Source organism: Parasteatoda tepidariorum, chromosome X2, assembly GCF_043381705.1.
Source record: "Parasteatoda tepidariorum isolate YZ-2023 chromosome X2, CAS_Ptep_4.0, whole genome shotgun sequence".
In the NCBI taxonomy this organism is placed as follows: Eukaryota; Metazoa; Arthropoda; class Arachnida; order Araneae; family Theridiidae; genus Parasteatoda; species Parasteatoda tepidariorum.
The window spans coordinates 29936996-29943770 of NC_092215.1; the positions used below are offsets into that span (position 1 = coordinate 29936996).

A 6775-nucleotide genomic window follows, 5' to 3' on the forward strand; every position below is an offset into this window, starting at 1 on the left:
TTGCATTTAAAAAAGCAAATAAAGTCTATTTAGTTTTAAGTAGCAGGTTACTTGTAGTTTCTTGTATTCGAGTAAAAGAAAAATTTAAAATTATTGTTTTCTGTATTTAAAATTTTTTATTTCAGAAATGAAAAAACATTTTAATAAATTTTAATTAGGTAGTAATTAAAATTAGGTAGTAAAGTAATTAATTAGGGTAATTTATTAATTTAAGTAAAACATTTTAATAAATTACCCTAATATGGGATTTCCTTTCGTTATTAAAAAATTTGAATTATTATTATATAATAATTTTCATATTATTTTTTCCTATTTTTATGTTTATGTTACTATAGATAAAAAATAAAAAAATCAATAGATTTATGTCTATTTAATTGTATTAAATAAAATTAACAATTTACTTAATCTGAAACTAACATTGTTCTTCTTCTAAAATTATTATTAAAAGTTTCCATTTCAGTGATTATTCTTATTTTAAAATAGCTTAAAAAAGAACTTTTACACTAGATACTTTTATAAATGGCCAATTCTCAAGATTTCTTTCCTTTTTTAAATTAAATTATTTTTAGTTTAATTTCATATTTAATTTCTTTAACAATAAATAAATTAATTAAAATCTATTTAGTTGAAGTTGCCACAATATTGTTCTGTCCTTTAGTAGGCTTTTTTCTTACATAAGAAAATCTTAAATTTAACGTTTAGTATCTTTAAAATTTAGTGTTAAAAAATTCAATATCAGAAACTTTTTAAGCTTGTTTTCTTAAAAAAGAAATAAATAAAAAGCTTTGATAGACTTTTTTTTAATTAAATAGTAAAATTGAAAGTAAGAGTACAACGATTTTTAAAGATGACCTATTCTCGAAACTCTATTACTATTTTTAATTTTAATTATTTTTATTCTGTTTAATTTAACATTTGATTTATGGAACAAAAATAAGTAAGTACAAGTCATAAAATGTTAAGTTGCCACAGTATGCTTTTGTCTTAAAGTGCACTTCTCTTATTATTCTCGCATTAAAAAAAGCAACCTTTTTTAAAGTTATTTCTTAAAATTAATGTTTAACTCCGATTGTAAAAATTGTTTTCCTCCACAATAAAAAGCTTTAAGATTCCTTACTTCATTAAAAATGAGAAAAGAAAACGATTTTTAAAACAAATAATTTTAAAAATGACTTATTTTCGAGATCGTTTTCTTATTTTCAAATTTAAATTTTTTATGAAACATCATGATAAATCAAAACTAATTTCGGAATAAGATTATTTTTAAACAACAGATATTATTTTACTTATTTAAAGCGAATTTATTTACAGTTCTTCTAAAAACTAAATTAAGAATTTGCTTTGTAAAATTAGGGAGCAATAGCCTAGATTCACGATAAATTTAATTTCCATAAAGGTAACATTCTTTTGGCGCGTTGGCGTTGAATTTGGCTGCCGTCTAACGGCATTTGTCAAAATGACCGAACATATCAGGTTGAGAATGAAACCAGAACCAACGCGCTCTTACTAATGTGTGGAAAACGGAAGATTTTTCACAACAAGCTCTGCGCGAACAGGTGGAAAAAATAAGTAAGCCTTATATTTTTTTCTTCAAAATTTCATTGCTTACGAAAAAATATTGTTTGTTTGTTTTTATTTATACTAATTTAATGTGGCATATTTTATTTTATTGGATATCATAAACTTTTTTTTGTTTTTAGAACTTTTAAAAAAAAAGTTTGTAGCGAATTTTAAAATCGTTTTATTAATTAATTTATTTAGAAGAAGAGAAAAAAGAGCTTGTTCTAATATTTTATCAGAGAAAAAAATTCTTCTTTCTTTAAAATTTTAACAATAAAATATTTTGACCATTTGCCGAAAATGTTTGATATTATTGAGGTACATTTTATTTTTCAGAGTTTTATGATTAAAATAAAATAATTTGAGACATTGTATTTAGGAAATAAATTTAGAAGAGTGTCAGCATTAAATCAGAAATAATGGTATAATTTTTTTTTTATTTAACTTATATTTTATGAAAGAAAACTGGATTGAATCAGTTCTTCCCTTCCTCATATTTTGATATGCCAAAAATCTTATGTATTATGTGGTGAATTAAATATGATTATAATAAAATAATTTGATATGATAATATAATAATTATATAGTAATTTGATATGATTAATAATAGTAACAACAACAAATTTTAGAGTAGTTTCAAAGTAAATATTAGAAGTAAATTTTAGAATATTTTCAAAACGTTATACATCATGAATTTTTTTTAAAAATTATTATTATTACTTTTATTCCACAAAAAAATCAATTCTTTTTAAACTCTTGCTGTCAAATATTTTGATATGCCAAAAATGTTAGATATTGCATGATGCATTTTATATTTCCGATATCATGTAATAATAATAGTATCACCGACTTGAAAACAAAACTTTAAAAGAAATTTGAGCACTGCTTTTTGTACGTTTTTTTTATTGCTGATTCCACAAATTAAATCTGTTTATTTCTATCGAGTAATGATTTGTAGTAAATGATAGTATATTTTGAAAGAATCAGTTTTTTTATTTTAAAATTTTTTATTTCTTATAAATTTTATAAATTTATAACTCTACATAAATTATATTTATATCCTTATTCAAGTAATTAAGTATAAGTACAAAATTGCAAGTAAAAAAGTACTATTATTACTTTTATTCCATGAGAAAAATGATTTAATCAATAATATTAGCCTCTTGATGTCAAATATTTTGATATGCCAAAAATCTTAGATATTGTATGGTACATTTTATATCTCCAATATCATGTAATAATAATAGTATGGCCTATCTTCAAAAAATACTTTTTGAAAGTAGATTTAAATTTGAGCATCCAGCAATATCGTGCTGACATTTCATTTCGATTGCTATCGCCTTTCCATTTTTTTTTTACCTTGATGAAATGTTTCACCATGTTCTTTATTAACTGCGCTTAAATTTTCAGGAAAATAATCCTGGTGGGAATTGGGAAAACGAACTTTTAAGTCCATAATACAATTTAAAACCTTGAAATATATTATTATTTTTTTCTGCAACAGAATTGCGGTTTAGGCCTTTTTTGTTTTTAAAAAATTCAGTTACAAGTAGTTAAGAAAATTACCATGCTTTACTTTTGTTTGTTTCTATTTTTGGTTCTAAATTTTCATCTTTCATCAGTTTTTAGATATCTGCTTCACCAGTTTTGCTTCTGATAAACCATTGAAATGCTTTTAACTCATACACTGTTCTATGGTATAAACTTGACAAATTATTACATTAAACCTAATTTTATGTGAAGAGGGGTAAGCAAAATGTTTAATTTAATCAACTAGATTTTCTTTTTGAATATTTTTGTCTCCAGTATCTGATGTGTTCCAACTTAAAATCTTGAAATATTTTATTATATTTTCTACATCAGATATGCAGTTTGTGACTTTTTTGCTTCTAAGAAAGTTAGTTGTAACTAGTTAGGAAAGTTACTATGCCTTTCTTCTGCTGTTTTGTTTGTTCTATTTTATTTCCAAACTTTCATCCTTCACCAATTTTTAGATATCTGTTTGAATAAACACATTTTCTATCAGTTTCGCTTCGGATCAATCATTTGAAAGTATTTGAAGCATTAACCATGTTAAAGACTTGTCAAATTAAAACTTTAAACCTAATTTTGGGTGAAGTTTTTTTTAACCAACTAGATTCTTTTCTCAAAAATATTTGTCAACAATATCAAATGTCTTTCCTAACTTAACTTTCCAACTTAAAATCTTGAAACTTTTTATTATCAGAATTACAGTTAGGGACTTTTTTGTTTCTAAGGAAGTTTGTTATAACTAATTGAGAAAATTATCATGCTGTTCTTGTGTTTGTTTCTATTCTGGTCCAAACTTTCGTCAGTTCTTGGATGTCTGTTCCAACAAACACATCTTCCATCAGTTTTGCATCGGAAAAGCCATTGAAAGGTATTTAAAGCACATAATTTTCCATGATAAAGACTTGTAAAATTATTGTATTAAGCGTAATATTATGTAAAGTGAAGGAAGCAACATGATTTTTTTTAGTCAACGATTTTATTTTTGAATATTTTCATCTCCAGTATCTAATGTCTTTCTTTGGACTGTTAACTGTTGATATTCTTGATATATCCGATATTTTCGATATTACGCTATACATAGTATATATTTTCGATATTACGCTATACATAGTATTTATTTTAGATCATATGATTAAAAAAATGTTGGATTAAGGTACTTTAATCTTTTACAGTATATGTCACAAAGCTCTGATTTTTATTTTCGGTGAACAAATATAATTTTTTTTATCATTAAACAATTTTTAAGGCAAATTATTTTTTTCATTTTGATATATGTATTTAGAATAAAAAATAGTATTACAGATATTTTATTAATATTTATATGTTCATTAGATGTATATATTTTTAAATAATTGATATTTGCAATTTTTTTGAATGAATGTTTATTATAATTAGATATTTTGAAAGTTAGGGTGTGTGTGCACTAAGTTGAAAAAAGATGATGAACACTTATTTTGAGTTTAACTTATCAAACAAAAGGGAGAGGACGTAACGTGAGGCGAATGTTATTCGGATCCTTCCTGGAAGTATTATATTATTTTCATTAATATTTGCTTCCAATTAACATAAATAAAAATCAATTATATAAAAATATTATTATTGAAATTTTAATAATTATTAGGATAAAAAAATTAAAGAAACTTCATGATTAAAAAGATATATACTACACTGAGAAAAAAAAAGTATGGTCAAAATTAAAAATATGGTAAAATTTACCGTGTTTTTGGCATTATGGAAATACCTAAAACCTCGGTAATTTCTACTACAGTGCTTTGGTTATGATTTTAGTAAAGTTAACAATAAAATATAATATGTAATAAAAGTCAGTAATTGTCATAAAATTCGGTAAATTTATCATCATACTTTAGAGCCTGGCATTAAAAACCCTCTATTCGGTTTAATTGGCTTTTAAGTTTTGTATTTTTTTTATTAAATGTGATGTAATAAAACCGTAATTTTGAAACCAGAACTTCTGGTAAACCGATATTAAATGTATGTTTTAAATACCGTATATTTTGATTTTAATAATCTGAATTATGGTTTTTTGAACAGAAACTTAATGTATGGTAATACATTGCGGTAATTTTACCAGAATTTTTTTCACCGTGTATATCTTTCTGCTGGAAATATTAAGGAAATAATCTTAAGGACAAAAGTTTTTTTTTTCCTGTTAAATCAGGGAATTATCCTTTTTGCATTTTTATTACTTTGTGGTTCTTATTTTTTTATTAATTATAATAATGAAAAATTGTGAAATTTACTTCCACATTCATTTAAAATGATTTTAAATTAATGGTATATTACAGTAATATTAGCATTTACCGATTAACAATCAAATTTAATGGATATTGATAATGTGTCATTGAATAAAAGAGGTTATTCACGTAAATAATAATGGAATAATAGAACCTTTGAGAGTTGATTTCAAATTATTCTAATGGATTGCATACACCTGTTGTATCGAGTTTTTTGTCGATTATGTCAGCAGCAGGAAAAGTCGAAATATAAATAATTCATATGAAGAGGGAATAGTAAATATTGGCGTAAAAACATATGATACATGTTTCCTGCTTCTCATTGAATTAGTTTTCATATTTTCTCGTAAATATTCATGAATATATTTCATCCATAAAACTTAAAAACTGAATTTAAAAATAAAGTTTAACTCGTTAATTACAAGCTCTGATTTAACTAGATCTCGCGTTTATCGAGATAATTTTTAATAAATGGTATTTAATGTTAATAGTTAATTTAATGTTATCATTGTTATTATTAACACAACTGAGTTTTAGTGAGGAATTTTTCCTAAACTTCTTGAAAATTATGTTATTGAAGCCGAAGAAAAAAAATATTTTTTTAACTGTTTGTGGAAATTTAATTCCCATTAAAAATGGTTTAATAACACTCTATTAGTGCAATTTTTTCAAAACTTATATGTTAGTTAACAATCTGAAGTTCCTTATATGTTTTTCCTTGAATTTGCAATATCTAACTGAATATGTTGCCATGCAAACCAATGAATAGGTTCTACTCACAGGAAAAATTCTGGTAAAATTACAGCAATATGTTGTAGTGACATTTCCGGTAAAATAAAACCTTGTTGTTGACGTATGCCATTAAGGCAGAAAGAGTGCGATTGCTCTTGTTTTCCAGTGGCGCCATCTATGGCCCAGAATTCGACTTCTGCCACACTCATACGTCACATCCGTTTATAGGGTGAACCCATTCCTACATCCATTCATTCACCCACAGATCGTAATTTTGACCTGAATCAGAGAACGATCAATCTCCATTAATTTGTTATAGGAACAAGGAGGACTTTGAAACTCGACAGATTTAGCGTGCATCAATCACCATTTACTTCGCGGGGAGTCTTCGGCCGGCGGGGTTCGAACCCACGAACCCTCGGACATGGGCCCAGCGTCTTACCGACCAGGTTATCCCGGTCCATCAAAACGCTTAAGTAAAAAGTATCGAGATTTTTGACCATGCTCTAAGGTATTATGATAAAATTACTAAATGTACCAAATTTTATCAGATTATAAAAATCATATTTTATTGCTATATATATATATATATATATATATGTAATAACAGGGCTCCAACCCTGTTATCAGTGTTGTATTTAGCTTGAAATAATTGCAGTCTTAAGCCATCATACGTTCTAAACAGGTTTATTTAA

At 25.1% G+C, this 6775-nt stretch overlaps 1 protein-coding gene across 2 annotated transcripts in view; it reads left to right on the forward strand.

Moving 5' to 3' along the window:
• The first annotated feature begins 1466 nt into the window (after nt 1-1466).
• LOC107440918 (uncharacterized) overlaps nt 1467-6775 on the forward strand; it is a 153114-nt gene continuing 147805 nt past the window's right edge. For both annotated transcript variants that reach the window (XM_043041013.2, XM_043041014.2), the window contains exon 1: nt 1467-1569. The gene's annotated coding sequence lies outside the window, so the exon portion shown is untranslated. The remainder of the gene's footprint in view (nt 1570-6775) is intronic.